This window comes from Anomaloglossus baeobatrachus, chromosome 2 (assembly GCF_048569485.1).
Source record: "Anomaloglossus baeobatrachus isolate aAnoBae1 chromosome 2, aAnoBae1.hap1, whole genome shotgun sequence".
In the NCBI taxonomy this organism is placed as follows: Eukaryota; Metazoa; Chordata; class Amphibia; order Anura; family Aromobatidae; genus Anomaloglossus; species Anomaloglossus baeobatrachus.
The window spans coordinates 129,292,130-129,316,188 of record NC_134354.1 but is presented as its reverse complement, the minus strand read 5'-3'; the positions used below and the strand labels follow the sequence as shown (position 1 = coordinate 129,316,188).

General features: G+C 48.4%; 1 long non-coding RNA gene across 1 annotated transcript in view; it reads left to right on the top strand.

Annotated features, from left to right (window-relative positions):
- Nucleotides 1–17,156: 17,156 nt before the first annotated feature.
- The window catches only part of LOC142285332 (uncharacterized), a 232,914-nt gene continuing 226,011 nt past the window's right edge, over nucleotides 17,157–24,059 (top strand). The window contains exon 1 of the long non-coding RNA XR_012746747.1: nucleotides 17,157–17,237. This is a non-coding gene — a long non-coding RNA (uncharacterized LOC142285332). The remainder of the gene's footprint in view (nucleotides 17,238–24,059) is intronic.

The following is a 24,059-nucleotide window of genomic DNA, read 5'->3' as shown; positions in this document are numbered from 1 at the left end:
GCATGTGTCCTGCATCCCCAGCACAATCTATGAAGATCGCATGAAAGAGCGCATGAAATCGGCAGAAACACTGCATCCATTATGCAGTACTTCTGCAGCGATTTGAAGCACATGTGCTGTCAAATCCCTGCAGAAATTTCTGCAGGGACACGACGCAAAGTGCGCACACAGCCTATGTGTGGATGGGGCCCACTGAGACTCTTTCGCCCAGGGCCCACAAAAACCTGGAGCCCGCCCTGGTTGGGGGTGAATAGTTGTTTTAAGACCCTTTAGAATATAGGGCACCTTTGGATTTTGCAGGGGTTGTCCCACAAACAAAATTCATTTTAATGAATAGATCTTGAAATAATAAGTTACACAATTGAATGTGTTTTAAAAAAAATGTTCCTGTGCTGAGAATCTTATACATGTGTCCCTGCTATGTACTATGTAAGGGTACGCTCAGCATATAATATAGAGGAGAGTAATATGAGAAAATCTCGCAATACATGCTGACCAATGTTAATCAATGATACATATCAAATCTGAGATTTTTTTTCACATGCAGGAGGTCTTTGGAGTGTGGTAGGAAACCAGAGTACCCGAATAAAACCTACACAAACAAGGGGAGAACATACAAATTCCTTGCAGATTTTGTCACCATTCTGCATTTGGCAGTGTATCTGGAATCACGCACACCCAATCAAGACTATGGGTGATAAAATAATATGTAGAAAAACGGAGGCACTCATCAGTTTTGTAGCTTTTTTCGGACAAAACATTTAGACATAGGGGGACGGTGCAGGGAGAGTGTGCGCACAGACAACAGCCATTTCGCAACATATACCGATGCTTCTACGGGTCCAAGGGGCCTTGGACCCGTAGAAGCATCGGTATATGGTGCAAAACGGCTGTTGTCTGTGTTCACGCTCTCCCAGTACTCTCCCCCTATGCCTAAATAAATGTTTTGTCTGAAAATTCTACAAAACCGGTGAGTGCCTCCGTTTTTCTACATATTATTGAATATGTTTGAAATGTTTGAATATGTTGAAATTTATATAATACAATAATATTATTGTATTACCACGACTTTGTTTTTTTGGAGTGCACCCGGGCAAGTAGATCTAAGGGGTACTTTGCACGCTGCAACATCGCTAGCCGATGGTAGCGATGCCGAGCGCGATAGTCCCCGCCCCCGTCGCAGCAGCGATATCTTGTGATAGCTGCCGTAGCGAACATTATCGCTACGGCAGCTTCACATGCACTCACCTGCCCTGCGACTTCGCTCTGGCCGGCGACCCGCCTCCTTCCTAAGGCGGCGGGTCGTGCGGCGTCATAGCGACGTCCCACGGCAGGCAGCCAATAGAAGCGGAGGGGCGGAGATGAGCGGGGCGTAAACATCCCGCCCACCTCCTTCCCTCCTCATTGCTGCCGGGACGCAGGTAAGGAGATGTTCCTCGCTCCTGCGGCTTCATACACAGCGATGTGTGCTGCCGCAGGAACGAGGAACAACATCGTACCGTCGCTGCTGCAAAATTATGGAAATGTCGGACCCTACACCGATCATACGATAACGACGCTTTTGCGCTCGTTAATCGTATGTAAAAGGATTCACATACTGCGATGTCGACAGCGACGCCGGATGTGCGTCACTTTCGATTTGACCCCACCGACATCGCACCTGCGATGTCGCAACGTGCAAAGTAGCCCTAAGCTCGGGCTCACGCTACACACCTGCAAAGGTGTAACAGAGTGGTGAATCACTGTTTTACAATTGCTGGCGGCATTTTTCAAATTGTTCTGTGGCGCTCTGGACAAGCCAGGTCATCACAGAACTACACCAACACCCCCACACCCCAGTTAGGCACACCAAAGCCAAACACAAAATCCTTGTTGCCTCCCTCCAGGGGCTGATGTCCACACCACGGGGTGGGCCAGGCAGTTGGTCCCGCCCACCGAGGAGTTCACAGTCCTGGAGGCGGGAAAAGGAGAGAGTCTTGTGGGAGAGTTTGAAGTTGGAGGAAGTGTAGTGTGGTGGTGGAGGAACAGTCTGACGGCGTCCGGGTGTGTGGCCCGGACGATACAGCAAGGTTGGCAGACGGTGGTGACCGTCTGCAGGAGAGGCTAATTGGAGCGAACCGTAAGGACCGTGGATGGGCAGTGGCCCGACGGTACCGGACCGGAGAGCAAAGAGAAGCCAGCATCATCCGGCAGGGCTTACGGACCCCGACCAGGCTAGGAGTCGCCGTTAAATTGGTCAAATCCGTTAGCGAAGGGAACCTCCGGGGTTTCCCAGCAGTCAAGACCCGATTGAAGGCGACAGCTCAAACCGTAAAGGGAAACACAGTCATCGCCAAGGCTACAGTTCCCAGGGCCAGAGCCTGCGGGCAAAAGGGGCTCCTTCAGCACCCATCACAAGCTGGGGAGCGGGTTACCCGTGGGAAGCCATTGGGACCATAACACAACTCAGATGCAGGGAAAGGCAGTCAACATCAACCTGCCGAGAGGAGAAACACCGCAGCCGTCTGTGGGACCCGTCCATCCAGCCGTTTGTTTGACCAGAGACTCCGTGTGAATTACTGGCTGAGTGAGTACCACCGTGCCGTGTGGCACAGCGCTGCCCCCGCGACCCTGCCCCTCACCAGGCCCCGTAACCCGCCTGCCATCCACTCTTACCTAAACCTCACCGGGCCCCGGGACAACCAACCCCCTACCCACGGAGGGGAGAACCAACATCCAGGCTGCTCCCAGTCATCGCTCCCGGGATCCCCGTTTAGAGCAGCGGTGGTGTCACAACCTCACCACGACCGTGGGTGGCGTCACGAACAACCAAATCCCCAACACCAATCCCTTTTTCACTCACGGGCGAGGAGCGCCGCTCGAGGCCCCGGATCCGGCCCGCCGCTCAAGCCACCGAGCAGCGAGCAAGCGAGTCGCAGCAGCAGCGCCGGACCCGAGCAGTGGGTGAGCGTAGCACCCTCCCAGCCCGCGACAGTTCCACCCGTCTAAATCCTAAAGAATAGTGCCCAGTATTCTTTCTTTACAGATGAATACAAGACTATGGGTGAGCGTGAAACATTAGACTGCACTTATGTAATCTGAGTGCAGTCTAATATACGCAGCGACAGGCAATAGAGAAGATGGAGACATTAATCTCTCCCTCTTCTCCACGCCTATGATCAGTCTCTCACGTGTGAGAGAATTGTAGCTCAGGTAAAGACACTCGGCTCACGCTCGCAGCAGAGTTTGAGCTGAGGGTAATTACCTGATTTTCTTGGATGCTGTACGCTAATATGAACGCACCCTAATGGTTGTTCCTCACCATACAACATCATAGACTGATCCTACAGCTCCTGGACAGAGGAGGAAGTAAAAAAGTATACAGACATTTTGGTAGGAGGGCAAATGATTCTTTCTTTGAGGTAAAACAATTTTTAAAAACAGGTAGGGAAATGTTTTACCTCACAAAACAAATCATGTATTGATCCCGTGCTGTCCTGTCTGTATACTATTTTGCTTCCTCCCTGCCTTAGAGATGTGGTATGATCAGACCATGTCCCTGTACGGTCAGACACGGCCATTGCACAGTACATAGCAGGAACATATATATAAAATTATCTCAGCACAGGAACATTTTTTTTTAAACACATCCAATTATATAAATTATTATTATTTAAGATCTATTGGCTATCATCAACGTTAAAATTAACTTTTTTCGTGGGAAAACCCTTTTAAAGGGAACCTGTCACCAGGTTTTTCTCCTATGAGCTGCGGCCACTACCATTAAGCTCTTATATACAGCATTCCAGAATACTGTATATAAGAGCCCAGGCCGCTCTGTAGAATGTAAAAAAACACAACTTTAAAATAGTCACCTACGGGGCGGTCCAGTCCGATGAGTGTCATTGGTCTCGGTGCGGCACCTCCTCCATCTTATCCTATCACTGTCCTCCTTCTTCTGAGGTTCGTGTGGATGACGGGTCCTATGTCATCCACACAGGCCAGCATTGTGGTCCTCCACAGGTGCAGTTTGATCTGCCCTGCAAAGGGCAGATCAAAGTACTGTACTCTGCAGGGGCAGAGAAAGGTGAAAGACCACCCGCACATGTGCAATACTTTGATTTGCCCTGCTAAAGGCAGATCAAAGTGCACCTGCGAGGACCGAAATGCAGGCCTCTATGAATGCTGTAGGACGCGTCATCCACATGGGCCTCAGAGGAAGGAGGACGGTGATCAGACAATATGGAGGAGGAGTGGGACCAAGAGCAGCAACACCCATCAAACTGGACTGCCCCCTAGGTGAGTAGAATAAGTGTTTTTTTATGTTCTACCTAGCAGCCAGGGCTCTTATATACAGTACATTATTCTAGAATGCTGTATATAAGAACAGGGCCACTATCAGGGCATTACTACTGACACTAGTGTAGGGGGCCCGGTGTAGAGGGGGGCCCGGCTGAGCCAGGGACAATTACATAGCTTTATTAAGCCCCGGGCAAGACGCCCCCCCTTCACCGCCCCAACCAGTCACAGCCGCAGCAGAGGACCCCGGCAGTGTTGCTTTTGCAACTATACATGCGGCTAATTTGCATCGCATGCAAATTAGTCACGTGTGCTGGATATACCAGGTATGCAGCTGCATACTCGGTATCTATGGGGGGGCTGGCGGTGCATCTGCCCCGGGCGCAAGTGTGAGGGGGGCGCTGTCGGGCTGCCTGATGCGTCAGTGTGAAAGTCTGCCCGGGGGCTGCGTTTGCGGCCCCGTAGTGGGTGCCGGTTATTTTCTGTCACGCTGGGGCCCTTGCTCCCGGTCAGTAATGAGGGCAATCTAACTTGTTGTCCTGAGCTCCAGGCTCCGGGGGGCCCTGGTCAGATTGCCCTCATCCTACGCTGCGTGCTGGGCAGGGAGCGGTCCTGCAGCTCCGCACAGTCAGTGTAGGCAGCGGAATGCAGGAATCTCTCCTCTGTTCTCTGCCCGGCACTTTCTCTGTGACACACGCGGCACCCCCTGATGACGTCAGCACTGCGTGCGATCACTTGTCATTTCAAAAGTTCCTGCCCAACCGGCAGGAAAAGAAGCGGCACAGCCAAGGCCTTCACGGAGAGAAGCAGCGGCGGGGGCCCCTAGGAGAACAGCATCGACGCAGCCAGGGCCCATACAAGAGGAGAAGCAGCTCGGCGGGGGGCCCGTACAAAGGTGCCTGAGGAGGCAGAGGTGAGTGGTGACAAATAACCTGAGGAGGGGACAATGAGGTGGGGGGGTTACTGGTGACTAATACTGGGGGTGTAGAAGTAGCTTAGCTACCGGGGGGGGCGGTTGCCCTGAGCTGCTGCCTCCCAGGGCCATGTTACAACTGTTTTTTTTTGTTTTGTTTTAAACTGTCATTTCCTTTTGCCATCTAGCAAATCCAGCGGGTTTTTTTTCCAGGGGAGGAGAGGGAATTTAATACCTGAGTGCTAATGCTCCCGTGCAGGACCTGCGATGATGTCATGCCATGTCACCCCCATAGGGGAGGAGCCAGAAGATACTCATTATCTGTCATTATGTGGCCTCATCTGCTACAGCTACTCAAGAGTAGCTGTAGCAGATGAGGGCACATGATGACAGGTAATGAGTGAAGAGGAGGACATGGGGGGTGCTGAGTGTGACAAGAGAGCGGCAGAGTGTGACAAGAGAGGGGCAGAGTGTGACAAGAGAGGGGCAGAGTGTGATGGGCTCAGTATGACAAGAGAGGGGCAGACTGTGAGGGGCTCAGTGTGACAAGAGAGTTGCTGAGTGTGACGAGAGGTGCTGAGTATGATGGAGGGGAGCAGAGTGTGATGGAGGGGGGCAGAGTGTGACAGAGGAAGGCAGAGTGTGACGGAGGGGGGCAAGGTAGAGGGTGTATTACGGAAAGAGGTGGTGTAGAGCATGTATTATGGAAAGAGGCTGTGTAGGTGGTGTGTTATGGTGTTATGTAGAGGGACGGTGTAGAAGGTGCATTATGGAGAGGGGCAGTGTAGAGGGTGTATTACGGAGAGGGGCAGTGTAGAGCATGTATTATGGAGCAGGGAGGTGTAGAGCGTGTATTATCGAGCAGGTAGGTGTAGAGCGTGTATTATGGAAAGAGGCGATGTAGGTGGTGTGTTATGGAGAGGGGTGATGTAGAAGGTGCATTATGGAGAGGGATAGGCAGTGTAGAGGGTGTATTATTACTTTTCTGAGGGAAATACTTCATTTTCTGGAACAACTTCAAGGGTACTAAGACTTTTGGCCATGAGACTGTGTGTATATATATATATATATATATATATATATATATATATATATGTGTGTGTGTGTTTTTCCAAGAGTGGTGTTGGACTGGGGAAGGTTTGCGGGGTGGAGGCGGAGCTGGGGTGGAGCCTGGGTGGAGTCTCAAGGGGACCCCATAATTTTGACAGTATGGGGCCCTGAAATTCCTAGTGGCGGCCCTGTATAAGAGCTCAGTGGAGGTAGCCACAACTTATAGGGGAAAAACCTGGTGACAGGTTCCCTTTAAGGGACCATACCGAAGAAACAAATAACCCTTGTATCTCGTAGGTCTACTTTGCTAATTATGCAAATTTGCCCTTCATGGCGCAATGAATACAGCTGCAGATTGTAATACACTAATGGACTTACCTATGAGACTAAAGTAATCTGTTCTTACTAAATTAATATATGTCCAGGCTCTGAGAGGAAATGGGAATCACATTTTTCCTTAATGCCGAAAATTTCAAAATTGCGTCTCATCACAATGATGCCCTATCACCGACGTCCACAATTCTTCAACATTTTAAGTGGCTTAACCAACCCTTGGATAAATCAAGGCCTTTATTGTGCATTTACATTACTGAAATCAGGACAGACTGGATAAACGGTCTCGACTCCCAGCAGTTTTGTTGCTAATACTCTTGTTTTACATGCTGCCGGGCCTATTAACATATCTGTAATTTCACAATCTCTAATTAACCTTGACTATCTTGGTATATCTTGCTTTAGCTAATGTTTGTGGCTTCTTGCAATGTGAGATTTCCTCCCTTCTTTTCATGTTGCTTTGATTTGTCCAAAAATACTACTATTAATATGATAATAGCCATCCTCAGCAATTATCATGTTGTGCTGATCAAAGTTATAAATACAAATAGACTAGAAAGAAGATGGGAACGGAAAGAAGAATAGATACACAATAGGGAACAAAGTAAACATCGAAACAATCCTGCTGTACCACTGACTCCGCAAGCAGAGATTGTCTTGTAAACAACCATTAAGAAGTATAAGGAAAGCGGATGAAGCAGAAATGTCTTAAAGTCGCGCAGTGTACAGCGAGACAAGGGTATCCCTGTTTTGAAGGACAGATGAGTTAAGTGGTGAGCACAGAGAGAGACACACAAGGACAAGACAGCTAAATTGCAGTTCATTAAGTCAACCAGTCCATTAGTTGTAGCAGACTGGCTACTATGTCTCAGTCATTAGCAATTACAGGGACGGGGAATTGTATAATATTATTATCTGTAGATACGGTAAAACTGACAGTACAATCTACGGGGAAGTTTGCAGATTTCTGTTACTTTCTCAAATACTTGGCTATAAATAGAGTTAAATACCCCCGACTGAACATCTGGGAAAGCCCTCTGCAGATGGATTGCACCAGATTACAAGAAAACCAGTTGGCGTGTGCCGGATTTCTGTGATAAATACTGTCCTCAATTTAGCACTGGTTTTTACTAAATCTTAAGGCGTTAAATGCCGCGTACCACATCAACTCACCATCACTTTTATCTGTTGCATTTTCATGAACATGAACATGGGGTTCTACATACATGAATATTTGCTGAAAACATAATTATTAGTGAAAAGAATAGGTCAGCAGTTTTTTTTATATGTAATCTGAGAGTATTTTTCGTTTTATAAGACGCACCGGATTATAAGACGCACCCCACATTTAGAGGAAAATAGGAAAAAATATTTTTTAATGTTAAAATGAAGGCCTGTCTTATAATCCTAATGCGTCTTATATTAGCTCACCAAGTGAGAGCGACGGTGGTGGAGTGGCTCAGGAGGGTCACAGGAGGTAGACTTGATGATGCTGTGGGCTCAGAGGTAGTGTCACGGCTGAGGAGGGTCAGTGGATGGAGGGTCGGCGATATTGCGGGCTTTGCGGTGTCACGACGGCAAGCGCCATTGATCTGCCAGCGGGCTGCGGGCTCCATTGAATCGCTGGTGGGTGATGCAATGGACTTCAAGAAAATGGCCACGAAGGCGGAGCATGCGCACAATGATGCAATGGACTTCAAGAAAATGGCTGCAGAGGCCAATCTGTGCAGACGCTATTTTCTTGAAATACATTGCATCAACCACCAGCAATTCAAAGGAGCCCACAGCCAGCTGGAGCAGAGCAATGGCGCCCGCCGCCGCAACACCCTTGAGCCTGCAGTATTGCCAACACTCTGTCCTGTGACCCTTATGAGCCACTCCACTGCAGTGACCCCCTCTTCTGAGCACTTAGTTTCGCCAACCCTGCCTCCTGTAACCCCGCTCCACCACCACTGCCCCAGTAAGCCATATCCGCATTATAAGACACACCCCCATTTTACCCCCAGTTTTAGGGGCAAAAAAGTGCGTCTAATAATCCGAATAATACAGTATGTCAGTTACAAGGCTGCATGTTGCAGTTTCAATAAAACCAGTAGAGGACTAGTAAACTGCTGCCATCTATTCCTCCATATTCATGAGCTCTGTGGAATCCCACCCTCACCACTGATTGGCAGCTTTCTGCCTATGCACAATGAACACAGAAAGCTGCTAATCCCTGGTATGGGCAGGGTTATACAGAGCTCAGCATTCAGAGAACTGGTAGATCTGCACCAGATAAAATGTGATTTTATCAAAGTGACATTATACAACCCAGTAAGTGACACATAGTTGGATTCAGGATCTCTGCCCTTACACTACGCTGCTCTCAGATTACATAGCAAAAACCTGGTGACAGATTATTTTTAAAAGTAACCTGTCAGGTACAATATGCACCCAGACCCACGAGCAGTTCTGGGTGCATTTTGCTAATCCCTGCCTCGCAGTCCCAGTCTATAGTAGCAAAGATAAAGGGCTCTTTAGAAAAAGTATTTCTAAAGATCCTTTATGATATGCTAATGAGCGCAGGGACTAGCCACAAGGACGTTAGTTTCTGCACTCATTCCGCCCTCTTAGCATGGTAGCACGCCCACAGGGGCATGCTAACATGCTATTCAATGCACACTACCAGTGTCATCACCAGCAGTGATGCGTGTACTTGTCCGTTGCTGCAGTCTCAGATGCTGGACAGTGTGCATGATCAGAAGTCCCCGGCACTTCCAGTCAAGGACTGGACCCTTCAAAGTGGACAGCATAGGTATGAGTTATAGCAGGCATAGGGAGAAGTGAAGAGTGGATGTTTATAGCGCAAGGGAGTGGCTGCAGCTGAGGTTACAACTCCCTTGTTAGATCACTGCAGGATAGAAATTAACCTTAACCCCTTCAGTACTGGATGCAAATAAATATGATCTAACTCAGGGTAAACGACGAACGGGCACTAAAGTGGAACTGCGATGAAGAATTCGCTGTGACCTTCTGATCCCAAATCCCCCAAGATCACATCAGGCTGGGACACACTATGACACCATTAAGCCAACTTTACACTCTACAATATATCTTACGATGTGTCGGCGAGGTCACGTCGTAAGTGACGCACATCCGGCATCGTAAGGTACATTGCAGTGTGTAACAGCTACATGGGATTGCGATTGAACAGTAAAATGTTCATCGCATGCACATCGTACATTCCTCATGAATTGAACGTCAGATTGTTCATCGTACCCGGGGTAGCACACAACGCAGTGTGTGACAACCCGGGAACGATGAACAGATCTTACCTGCGTCCTGCGGCTCCCAGCCGCTAATGCGGAAGGAAGGAGGTGGGCGGGATGTTTACGTCCCGCTCATCTCCACCCCTCCGCTTCTATTGGCCGCCTGCCGCGTGACGTCGCTGTGACGCCGAACGTCCCCCCCACTCCAGGAAGTGGACGTTCGCCGCCCACATCGAGGTCGTATGGAAGGTAAGTACGTGTGACGGGGGTTAATCGTTTGTTCAGCACGTTCAACAAATTGAACGTGCCACACATACGATGGGGGCGGGTACGATCACATACGATATCGTATGCGAAATTGCAACGTGTAAAGCTGGCTTTACACTCAACTTTCTTTTCATTATTTCACCTTCCCTTGGCTCTCAGTTCTTTATTCTTCTCGCTTGTCTGGGATCCATCATTGTTTTAATATTTTGTATTTGTCTACATCAAAACCACGATCAGCCAAAATTGAGTTCATAAACAACCGGTTACATAAATGTCTTTTTCTGAGTGACATGCACTTCAGTGTCAGTATTAGAAGTGAAAGTTTCCTACACTGACTGATACTGAGTTATTTGTGTAGCTTTTAAAATTGTTAAAATTGTCATATCATTTTTTGGTGGAAAAATATAAAGCCTGTCGCCTTTGAAAATTGAACACCAGAGATATGAAGAGCCCGGCATGCAGATCTAGAAACTTCATTTTTATGGATCTTATAGGATGAGTTTTTATTTTAAACAATAATTTTAGACTCCATAGACTTCTATGGTAAGCAAAAAAAATGTTTTAATAGTTTTTCATTTGAAACAAATAAAATATATACAATTCCTGAATTGTTGGCAAAGCATACATTTACCGGTTTGCTTTGGGAGTAATGCCAATGGTGTGCTCTCTACAATACCTTTTAAATGATTCACGAAAATAAGGTGACTTATTTTTTGTATAGTCAGAAAAGTAGTGAGATGAGATAACTATCATCAGAAAATCAATTCTGCCCTGAACTTTCCAATAGTAATTTGTATGGGTCTGAAGAGTGCAACCATTATTTTTTGCCGTAGGCTCTGCATAACCTTAGGACTGTTACTAGAACAAATCGGAAACCAAGCTTTTCTCAAACTATATGTGAACTTAACATTAAGATTCAAATGCTTACAGTAAAAAATATATAAAGAAAATAAAACATAAATTTTGTGTTTATTCAATTTAAAGAGGTTGTCCACAGTACTCCTATTCTCAAAACTCACCTGATGGATGGTGATGTGACCAGATCTATCTATCTATCTATCTATCTATCTATCTATCTATCTATCTATCTATCTCTATCTATCTATCTATCTATCTATATATCTGCCTTGTCCTATTGAGAAACAGCTTTCCAATGTGCAGTATTGGATGACCTATCCAAAAGGATAGCCATCAGATTTGTAAGACTGTAGTATTTGTTATCTATATATATATAATTGCCTTATTCTGTCTGTCTGTCTGTCTGTCATGCTCCAAAATTGTGTCCTTACGGTGACACAAAGCTGATTGGCCGCTGGGCTCGCCATGGCCCCGCCCCCCCACACGGATTGGCCTCTCGCCCGGCTCTCTGCAGGCCCCGCCCCCCTCACGCAATGCACGCTCGCTCTGGCCCAACTGACACGGAGCTCCGACTCCCAGGTGAGTACACACACACACATCAGATCACACTCACTCTCACACACACCTCACACATCACATCCACACACTCACAACATCCTGGGATATCGCTTGCTTCTACACCGGCTCCGTCACGATCCCAGCAGCGCCAGACATAACCTTGCGATGCTGGGATCTTGACAGAGCCGGTGAACGCTGGTAACCATTATACACATCGGGTAACTAAGGTCCCTTGGTTACCCGATGTGTATCATAGTTACCAGTGTACACCGGCTCCCGGTACACATGTGCAGGGAGCCGGCATTATACTCCTCTCCCCCAGGACTACTCCTCCTATTACAGTCCTCCTATTATACTCCTCTCTGAGTATAATAGGAGAACTATTATAGCATGGGGGATGTAGCACGATGGGGGGTGCGCAGCATGGGGGATGTAGCACGATGGGGTGCGCAGCATGAGGGATGTAGCACGATGGGGAGTGCGCAGCATGGGGGATGTAGCACGATGGCGAGTGCGCAGCATGGGGGATGTAGCACGATGGGGGGTGCGCAGCATGGGGGATGGAGCACGATGGGGGGTGCGCAGCATGGGGGATGTAGCACGATGGGGAGTGCGCAGCATGGGGGATGTAGCACGATGGGGAGTGCGCAGCATGGGGGATGTAGCACGATGGGGAGTGCGCAGCATGGGGGATGTAGCACGATGGGGAGTGTGCAGCATGGGGGATGTAGCACGATGGGGAGTGCGCAGCATGGGGGATGTAGCACGATGGGGAGTGCGCAGCATGGGGGATGTAGCACGATGGGGAGGTGCGCAGCATGGGGGATGTAGCACGATGGGGAGTGCGCAGCATGGGGGATGTAGCACGATGGGGAGTGCAGAAAAAAAAAAAAAAAAAAAACAAGGAGAAAATTGTAGAAAAAATACCCTGACTATAAATAAATAAATTGCAAGTGCTTAATAAACAGGGTACTTAGTATATACATTTTTGCAAAAAGGTAAGAAGCTGTCTCACCTCGTCACGGTGTACCCATCTGAGACAGTCCCTAACCTACTAAAGTTAAAAACATATTCTGTACCTGACTAGTGTCATGTCAAAACTTCAATATGGATGGTAAAGTGGTTAGCTGGGTCCCAGATTAAATACACAGCAAAAAGTGAGAAGCAGGTAATTGTTCAGCCTCAGTATCAGGAGCGCTGCACCCCCAACTTGCATTAAAGCAAGATAACAGACAAAAAAAACAAAAAACTGAGCTGGGGGAAGCATGGGGGATGTAGCACGATGGGGAGGTGCGCAGCATGGGGGATGTAGCACGATGGGGAGTGCGCAGCATGGGGGATGTAGCACGATGGGGAGTGCGCAGCATGGCGGATGGAGCACGATGGCGGGGTGCGCAGCATGGGGGATGTAGCACGATGGGGAGTGCGCAGCATGGGGGATGTAGCACGATGGGGGATGTAGCACGATGGGGGATGTAGCACGATGGGGGGTGCGCAGCATGGGGGATGTAGCACGATGGGGAGTGCGCAGCATGGGGGATGTAGCACGATGGGGAGTGCGCAGCATGGGGGATGTAGCACGATGGGGAGTGCGCACATGGGGGATGTAGCACGATGGGGAGTGCGCAGCATGGTGGATGTAGCACGATAGGGAGTGCGCAGCATGGCGGATGGCGCACGATGGCGGGTGCGCAGCATGGGGGATGTAGCACGATGGGGCGTGCGCAGCATGGGGGATGTAGCACGATGGGGGATATAGCACGATGGGGGATGTAGCACGATGGGGGGTGCGCAGCATGGGGGATGTAGCACGATGGGGAATGCGCAGCATGGGGGATGTAGCACGATGGGGAGTGCGCAGCATGGGGGATGTAGCACGATGGGGGGTGCGCAGCATGGGGGATGGAGCATGATGGGGAGTGCGCAGCATGGAGGATGAAGCACGATGGGGAGTGCGCAGCATGGAGGATGGAGCACGATGGGGAGTGCGCAGCATGGGGGATGGAGCACGATGGGGGGTGCGCAGCATGGGGGATGGAGCACGATGGGGAATGCGCAGCATAGGGGATGGGGCATGATGGGGGGTGCGTAGCATGGGGGATGGAGCACGATGGGAGGTGCACACCTCCCCCCAACACACACACACACACACAGGGAACCACAAACACCGCCATACACAGACACCCACACACACAGACAACGCTGCACACACACAAAACCCAACACACAAACACCACGGCATACATAAATATACGCAAATACCGCACAACACACACATTGCACAAAACATACCTCCCCCCAAAACACACCACACCCACACAAACCGCGCAACACACACACACAACGCGACAGACACACAGCGCTCCACAAACAACGCAACACACATACAACACCGCTCTCACCCCCCGCCACACCCAGACAACACCCAGAACATGTACAGCGCCCTACACAAACTCTTGGTAACTACACACAACAACATCTATATATATATATATATATATATATATATATATATATATATATATATATATATATCTATAACAAAAATCATACATGAACTACACAATACGTAAATTCTAGAATACCCGATGCGTAGAATCGGGCCACCTTCTAGTTATTTATAAGAGCATAAACAAAGCTTTGATTTCCTATTTATATGAGATAAAATATATTATTTTGTGTTTAGAGCATAGATTCTCACGAAACAACAACTACTGTAGTGCTCTGCATTAAATATCCATAGACAGGCGGCATTGATGGTCATTTGCGGTTTCAGGTTTATGGATATTTTGTCAATATAACTTATAGTAGCCGATCAAGCAGAAAATAGAAGACTGGTAACAAGTGACATATGAGGTACTTGTAAAGAACGATGTTCATTCCTGATCATTGCCAAGTGTAAACACTGGAGGTGTACCGCCCCGCTCTCGGCAGCCGAGCTGCTCGGATCTGGTCCTTCTGTGGGTGGCTCGAGGGTCTCCAGACCAGTGGGTCTCGCGGTCCCTTCAAATGAAAAGGGGAATGATGGGATGGTGGGTGTAGGATGTATATTACGGGCTGAGCCGTACGGAGTTCGTGACGCCACCCACGGTATGTGGTGATATTGGACACCACCGCTGCAGTTACGGGAGATGTTGCGCAGCAAGTTGTTAACCCCTCCGTGGGCAGGGATGGTGGCCCCGGGGCCCGTTGGGGACTGGTGGTGCAGGGAGATGGGTGACTGTAGGGTGCTGATGTACTCACTATTAGAAACACACACGAGTCTCTGGTAAACCAAGGTGATGCTGGTCGGTGCCCGCAGCTGGCTGCGTTCGGGTTCCCCCACCCGGCTGGTGGTCTCTGTCTTTCTCCTGCACCTGTTTTGGAATGGTGGACTACCTGGGCTTGCAACTTCAGTAGTCCGATCCCGGCTGGATGTGGCCTAAGGAGCCCTTGCCCGCAGACGCTGGCCCGTGGGATCTCTGAGCCTTGGTGGTGGCCTGTTATCCCCCTTGGTGGGCTGTTGTCTTCAATTGGGACTTTGGGTGGGACAGGACCTCTAGTCCTGGCCTTAATCAGTTAATTAACTAGTTCCAGTCGCTTCTGGACCTAGCTTCAGGGTCTGAGTACCCCCCTGTGTGCTTCGGTTTCCAAGTCGGTTCCCCGGGTCGGTACCGGCGGGCCACTACCCTGTCCTGGTCCACCTCGGTTCCACCTCGGTCTCCTGCAGACGGAGACTGCCGTCTGCCTCCTAGCCAAAGGCACCAGGGCTCCTACCCTGGTACCTGTCAGTTTTTCCTTCAGACCTGACACACAGGCCATACCTCCACTCTCACTGAACTTCACAACTAATCTGACTTTTCCCTGCCTCAGGCTGTCTAAACTCCTAGGTGGGCGTCTTACAACTGCCTGGTTCCGTCCCCTGGTGTGTCTATCAAGCCCTTTGGGGGTGACTGGGGTATTAAGGTTGGCTGTGTGTTACCTGTGAGGGAAAGGTGTAATGCGGGGCTATATTTGTGACTATCTGGCCTCACATAAGCAATCGAAGCCAAACAATAATTTCTTTATTAATCTACTTCCGGACCACCCATAGATGATAAACGTCTGACAGGTCCGCATTCTACACAGCAGTGACATTGTAAAACGTCATGGCATAGTAGATCAGTAGCATGTGATTGTTCAGCTCTGTAGGCAAAAAGCTGGCTACTAGACACAGCCAAATCCGTCCAAAATAATAATCAAAAAGGAAGTATAAATATTGAACACCAATGAAAAAAATTCCCTTAAAAAATATACTTTATTGAATACTAATTAAAACGGTATACCCTAGAACTATAAATATAATCCTACCAGACCGTAGTCAAGTGAAGGGTGTGCAAGGTACACAGGTTTAGGTACAAGTAAAGGGATAGTGGTAGTAGGGTGACAGTAAACCGCCAAATTACAAAACCCTAAGATTATACAGAGCTCTATGTCTAGCAATTAGCCCTCACTGTCACCTTCCTATCAGCGGAGTTGCACCATAATTTTTTGGGTGCCCCCCGCTCCTCGTCGACTCTTCCCTGCCTTGCCCTAGATGGATAATTGCCAAGATGGCCCCCATCACCATTAATACATGTGCAAAGAGCGAACCGTGCCCAAAAACTGTCAAGACTCAAAATTGAGGTAGAGAAAGAGTCCTCCTCAGTTGTTGAAAAGGACTTGAATTTAACTGCCTGAGTCTGCAACCAGACTAAAAGAAGCAGAATTATAAGGCCTATTAGATAATATAGTGAAAATTCCCAGCAGGGACTTATCTGCCAGGCTCTCCAAAAAGCCTAGTCCCAATGCGTTTCCCCCCGAATTTCTTGGGGTTTATCAGGCGACCTTCACAGGACAGAGGTCCATGAACAAAAAGGCCATCTAATATTAGACACAGCCCCAGACACCCCATAGAGAAGGTAAAGACGGTTTGTTATGATCTAGCACTATATATGCAGTAATAGGAAACGCTGTCGGCACTTCCTCCTCTCAACTGTTCATTTGATTGCTGGGTCTTGGAAGGGAATAGGAGCTACTGGGTTGTAGGAGACACAGACATCTTTTCTATGCTGACAGGAAGCTGCATATCCATGTAAGGGGGTGTAAGGCTCGGCCGCCCCAGACTTTCAAATCCACTGTGTATGAAATGCAATCTTTAAAATTTATGTTATGGTGTAATGTGTTTAAACGGCCACTAGGTGGCCACAATGTGTAAGTTGCTTCCCTGGTACTCCCGGGCTACAGGGAGTTAATGAAGGGGAGGGGCTTAGTTTGAAACATAACAGTTAAGAAGTCAGTTAGGGAGAGGAGAGTCCCTGAGGGAGAGGATCAGACTGCGTCTGTGAGGAGAGCTCCAGTAACTTTAATTTGGCGTGACCCTTCTGGGTCGAATCCAGGTGCTGGATACACAGTGCGGCCCGGGTGGTGGCCATACCCAGGCGGATACCTGACGAACCCCCTCAGTCAGCGAAAGGTCAGAAGCCCCTTGAGAGAAGAGTAGGCCCTGACTGACTGGAAAGACTTGTTTCTGCCATGAACAATGAAGCTGAAGGAGAGGATGAGGAGCCCCAGTACCAGGGAAGCGGTCGACCAGCAATTGTATGAATTATCCGTTGCTAATGGCGACCCCTTTGGAGAACAAAGATGTGACCTCCTCAGGCGAGATAAAAGACTGTTTTTGAAGTTGACAAGTGAAGAAGTTTGGTTGAAAGAACATGACGCATTAAGAAAAGGTACGCCGATTACTTTATTGCACTAAAGAGGTGGTTGGGGTGCAGAGGAATAACACTGGGCTGCGCTGAAGCCAAACAGCAGGCTCTGCACAACTATAGAGGCCCCCGACCGCCCCTTTAACATCCACAATAAAAATACTAACATCTGAGGGTCCTTAGTGGTTAATATGTTTTAATATCTAACAAAATGATGGCAATAAGTAGCAAGCTTTTGAGATTACCCAGGTTTCTTTATCAGGCATAGTAGTCAATATAAGATACCAACCACTGAGGATGCGGCACAGTGGCTCAGTGGTTAGCACTGCAGTTTTGCAGCGCTGGGGTCCTGGGTTCAAATTCCACCAAGGACACCATCTGCAAGGAGTTTGTATGTTCTCCCCGTGTTTGCGGGGGGTTTCCTCCAGGTTCTCCGGTTTCCTCCCACACTCCAAATACATACTCATAGGGAATCTAGATTGTGAGCCCCAATGGGGACAGTGTTGCCAATGTATGTAAAGCGCTGTGGAATTAATAGCGCTATATAAATTAATAAAATTATTATTATTATTATTATCTACTGGCTAACACGGTACAAATATATATATTTTTCCTGTATCCACAATAACTGAGGCTCCTTTACCAGCCCAAGTACAGGGAAATTAGTTTAAAAAAATAATTAAATGTTGAAATGACCTTCAAATGACCTTAGGGGGTATAATATGTGACAAGTAAGTGAAAAATGAATAAATAAAAGCCATTGTCAATCCAAATTGCCATTACTATCCAGGTCCCATAAACATATCTGGTATATAAAAATTATTAGTACAAAAAAGTGAACACATTGTTTAATGTATTTCACTGGTCATGACAATAAAAAAAAAATGAAAAAAAAATTTCCTACAGATATCGTCCCCCCCAAATAAGAAAGTAGAGTATGACACTGATAGGAAAATGAATTTCCATATATCGCAAAAAAGTGCAAAAATTATTTCAATATCCGAAAGAGAAAAATTAAAAAAAAAAACAGCTGTTTAACATGCATGTATGAAAAAAAACAAAAACATAGCTGGTCTGGAACTGGTTAATATTGATCACATTTATGACAACATACAAATCAGCATTGGTCAGTAGCACATTCCCTTGTGTTAATAAAGATGTGTGGCTGACAGTAAAGGGGGCTTTACACGCTGCGACATCGCTAATGCGAACTCGTTGGGGTCACGGAATTGGTGACGCACATCCGGCCGCATTAGCGATGCTGTTGCGTGTGACACCGATGAGCGATTTTGCATCGTTGCAAAAACGTGCAAAATCGCTCATCGGTGACATGGGGGTCCATTCTCAAAAATCGTTACTGCAGCAGTAACGAGGTTGTTCTTCGTTCCTGCGGCAGCAGACATCGCTCCATGTGACACCGCAGGAACGAGGAAGCTCTCCTTACCTGCCTCCCAGCCGCTATGCGGAAGGAAGGAGCTGGGCGGGATGTTACGTCCCGCTCAGCTCCGCCCCTCCACTGCTATTGGGCGGCCGCTCAGTGACGTCGCTGTGACGCCGCACGGACCGCCCCCTTAGAAAGGAGGCGGTTCGCCGGTCACAGCGACGTCGCCGGGCAGGTAAGTATGTGTGACGGGTCTGGGCGATGTTGTGCGGCACGGGCAGCGATTTGCCCGTGTCGCGCAACAGATGGGGGCGGGCACCCACACTAGCAATATCGGGACTGTGAGACTGTGACCGGGGTTGTCTATGACGGCCGGTATGTCTCGCCCCGGTTGTGCTCCCTCCATGTATAGAAAGCAACTCTACTTCAGGGTTAATGCTGTTTCCCTGCAGGCTGAAAGGAGGGTTAAAAGGAAACAGGAGGATGGGCGTGGGTCCCTAGTGTGAGGGAGTGAACACAACTCCCTGAGTTTCTGCCAGAGAAACACATGTGTGCTGTTTTGGACTTTTGTTCCTGCAATTGCAAGGATTGCTGCTGACGATCCAACGACCGGAGCAGGTGTGCATTGGTCTGTTGTTGCTGTGCATTAGCCTGAGCCAGCTGCTTTAGTATGTCCTCCATGGCGTCGCCGGGTTTGGGCTGTAGTATAGCCGCTCGAATCCAGGACATGCGCTACTGGGTCACCAGGGATGGATGCTACACCTCACCGGGCTGGCATGCCCGCCGTTCTCCACCATCTGTGAGGTAGCGTGGTCGGCTGCGCGGCAGAAGACACGGGATCCAGGCACCAATGGTCACAGCACACGGTTTATTGCACAAACAAAAGTCCAAAACAGCACACATGTGTTTCTCTGGCAGAAACTCAGGGAGTTGTGTTCACTCCCTCACACTAGGGACCCACGCCCATCTTCCTGTTTCCTTTTAACCCTCCTTTCAGCCTGCAGGGAAACAGTATTAAGCCTGAAGTGGAGTTGCTTTCTATACATGGAGGGAGCACAACCGGGGCGAGACGTACCGGCCGTCATAGACAACCCCGGTCACAGTCTCACAGGACCGATATCGCAGTGTGTAAAGCCCGCTTAAGTTAACATGTTTAAGAAAGAAGGGGCTTTACATGCAGCGTTATTGCTAGCGAGCGTACCCGCTCCCGTCGTTTGTGCGTCACGGGCAAATCGCTGCCCGTGGAGCACAACATCGTTAGGACACGTCACACTACTTACCTGCCTAGCGACATCGCTGTTGCCGGCAAACCGCCTCCTTTCTAAGGGGGCGGTTCGTGCGGCATCACAGCGGCGACACTAAGCGGCTGCCCAATAGAAGTGGAGGGGCGGAGATGAGCGGCCGTAACATCCCGCCCACCATCCTTCCTTCCTCATTGCCGGCGGCTGCAGGTAAGCTGTAGTTCGTCATTCCCGAGGTGTCACACGTAGCAATGTGTGCTGCCTCGGGAACGACGAACAACCTGCGTCCTCAACAATCAACAATTTTTTGAAAATAAACGACGTGTCAACGATGGACGATTCAGTGAGTATTTTCCATCGTTAATGGCCGCTCGTTAGTGTCATACGCAACGACGTCGCTAATGATGCCGAATGTGCATCACGCAATCCGTGATCCCGGCGATATATATCGTTAGATACGTCGTTGCGTGTAACGGGGCCTAGAGGGAAAACGAACAATCTCTCCAAAATGTTTAGGACAAAAAAATTTACTCATTTGTTTTATTGTTCATTGATGCTAATTTTGGGCAAATGATCTTCCCATGTAAAACAACCCATTGTCTAGGTTTCCCCCAAGCTATGTGCTGAAGGCCGTGAAACGTACGTCCTCTTCCACCCGCGGACCTCGGTAATGCCTCCTTTATTTTTCGGTTCATGATCTCACCTATGCCTATTAACGTTTGTTAATTAATCAACTATTTTCTGAATGTTTCCTTGATCTCTTTACACTTGCAATATTGCATGTAATGTGACCATTCATTTAATGGCCACTTTCCTTACTGCCACTTGGTAAAAATTTGGGATCATGGTTCATTAATTTTGTTCTTGAGGGGCTATACATGTGAGTTTCATTTACATCTGCATTGCCAGAAGGCTGATCATTTTTATCATCCCCATTCTCCTCCTGTATTACCATTTTACGCTTTCCAACTGCGTTTATGTTTTTGCACTGTGCGCTTTGAATTTTTTCGCAATAAATATTTAATGAATTTCAGCATTTTCGCTCGGGTTTTCTCCTTTTTGTTCATATTTATATAGCTCCGTTACATCATGCTCAGTTTTTTGAGCATGAACTAACTCAACAGATCACCGCTGATACAGGGATCCATTAGTTGCATTCACGTCTTTTTTCTATTTATCCCTGAGGTGCGGGTCCGGAGCGAGTGAAATATTGTGATCAGGCCATTGGACAATCGTTTGCAGCTCTCAGGCGCAAAAACTGATATGCAAGATAGTAAGGAACGATCCAATGCGATCAGCTCCTCCACCTTAGCGCTGGCTGGGTTGAACCTAAACTTACTGCTAAGAGGCAAGAAGACAATTCATAAGGAACAATCCTATTTTATTGAGATCAGCTCCTCCAAAAGCTTTCATTCAACTCAGCGCTGGCTGGATTAAACCTAGGCTTACTGCTAAGAGGGGAAAAGACAATTTGTAAGGAACAATCCTATTACACTGAGATCAGCTCCTCCAACCCTTTCCATCGAACTCCGCATAGGCTGGGTTGAATCTAGACTTACTGCTAAGAGGGGAGAAGATAATTCGTAAGGACCGATCCTATTACATTGAGATCAGCTCCTCCAAGAGCTTCCATATAACTCACAGCCGGCTGGGTTGAACATCGACTTATTGCTATAATGGGCAAAGACAGTTTGTAAGGATCGATCCTATTACATTGAGATCAGCTCCTCCAACAGCTTCTATCCAACTTAGGCGGACTTTGCACACTACGACATCGCAGGTGGGGTCAAATTGAAAATGACGTACTTCCGGCATCGCATGCGACGTCGTAGTGTGTAAAGGTTCGATGATACGATTAACGAGCGCAAAAGCGTCGTAATCGTATCATCGGTGCAGCGTCGGCGTAATCCATAATTACGCTGACGCGACGGTCCGATGTTGTTCCTCGCTCCTGCGGCAGCACACATCGCTGTGTGTGAAGTCGCAGGAGCGAGGAACATCTCCTACCGGCGTCACCGCGGCTTCCGTAGGTTATGCGGAAGGAAGGAGGTGGGCGGGATGTTTACATCCTGCTCATCTCCGCCCCTCCACTCCTATTGGCTGCCTGCCATGTGACGTCGCAGTGACGCCGCACGACCCGCCGCCTTAATAAGGAGGCGGGTCGCCGGCCAGAGCGACGGTCGCAGGGCAGGTGAGTGCATGTGAAGCCGGCGTAGCGATAATTTTCGCTACGCCAGCTTTCACAAGATATTGTACCTGCGACGGGGGCGGGGACTATCGCATGCGACATCGCAGCATCGGCTTGCGATGTCGCAATGTGCAAAGCCCGCCTTAGTGTCGACTGGGTTGAGCGTAGACTTACTGCTAAGAGGAGCAAAGACAATTCATAAAGAACTATTATATTACATTGCGATCAGCTCCTCCAATAGCTTCAATTCAACTCAGCGCTGGCTAGATTGAACCTAGACTTACTGCTAAGAGGGGCAATGACAATGAGTAAGAAAAGATTATATTACTGTACATTGAGATCAGCTCCTCCAACACCTTCCATCCAATTCAGAGTACTGGGCTGAACGTAGACTTACTGCTATAAAGCCTGCTTTACACCATATGATCCAGCATACGATATCGTATGCGATCGTATCTGCCCCCATCAAATGTGCGGCACGTTCAATTTGTTGAACGTGTCGCACAAACAAGTAACCCCCCATCACACGTACTTACCCGTCCATACGACCTCACTGTGGGCGGCGAACATCCACTTCCTGGAGTGGGAGGGACGTTCGGCGTCACATCGACGTCACGCGGCAGCCAGCCAATAGAAGCGGAGGGGCGGAGATGAGCGGGACGTAAACATACCACCCATCTCCTTCCTTCCGCATAGCCGGGAACCGCGGGACGTAGGTAAGCTGCAGTTCATCATTCCCGGGGTGTCACACACTGCGATGTGTGCTACCCCGGGTACGATGAACAACCCGACGTTCAATTTTTAGGAATTGAACGACGTGCATGCGATGAACGTTTTACCGTTCAATCGCAATCACACGTAGCTGTTACATGCTACAATGTAACTTACGATGTCGGATGTGCTTCACTTACGACGTGACTCCGCCGACATATCGTAACATATATTGTAGCATGTAAAGCACCCTTAAGGAGCAAGGTCAGTTTGTAAGCAACAATACTATTACGTTGAGATCAGCTCCTCCAACAGCTTCCATCCAACTTAGTGCCGGCTGCGTTGAACCTAGACTAAAGGCTGCTTTACACACAGCGACATCGCTAGCGATGTCGCTCGTGAAAGCACCCACCCCCATCGTTTGTGCGTCACAGGCAAAACGCTGCCCGTGGCGCACAATATTGCTAGGACGCGTAACACGTACTTACCTTCCTAGTGACGTCGCTGTGGGCGGCAAACAACCTCTTTTTTAAAGGTGAGGTTCGTGCGCCGTCACAGCGACGTCACACAGCGGCCCACCAATAGAAGCGGAGGGGCGGAGACCAGCCACATTAACGACACGTCCACCTCGTTGCCGGAGGACGCAGGAATGCTGCTGTTCGTCGTTCCCGGGGTGTCACACATAGCGATGTGTGCTGCCTCAGGAACGACGAACAACCTGCATCCAGCACCAGCAACGATTTTTTGAAAATGAACGACGTGTCAACGATCAACGATTAGGTGAGTATTTTTGATCGTTAACACTCGCTCATAGGTGTCACACGCAACGATGTCGCTAATGACACCGGATGTGCATCACGAATTCCGTGACCCCGACGACATATCGTTAGAGATATCGTTGCGTGTAAAGCCCCCTTTAGTGCTAAGAGGGTGAAGAGAATTCTTAGTTTACCATTGCTGTATAGAATGTAGAATTGCAGAGTCTTTTTGAATGGTCAGAAAGCCAAAGCATAGATCAATTTAATGCAGAACGTATATAGCCTCACTTGTTTCTACAGCCAAAACCAGCTCCATGTTATCATTTAGTTTTTCTGTTGTTGATTTGGAAGTGGAATTTTATTTAGCCTTTGTAAATATTACTTCCTAGAAAATTGCAAAATATAATGTGCAACAGTCGAGAGAGTAATTGCAAACCATAGCAAAAAGTCAGAGAATCCAGAGATTTCTTATTACAACTGTCTGACAAACAGCTCTCTGCTGACAAGAGAAGTAACCCCAATTTGGAGCCGGCTTTCAGGCCACCCTTTTGCAGAAATTGCATTTAA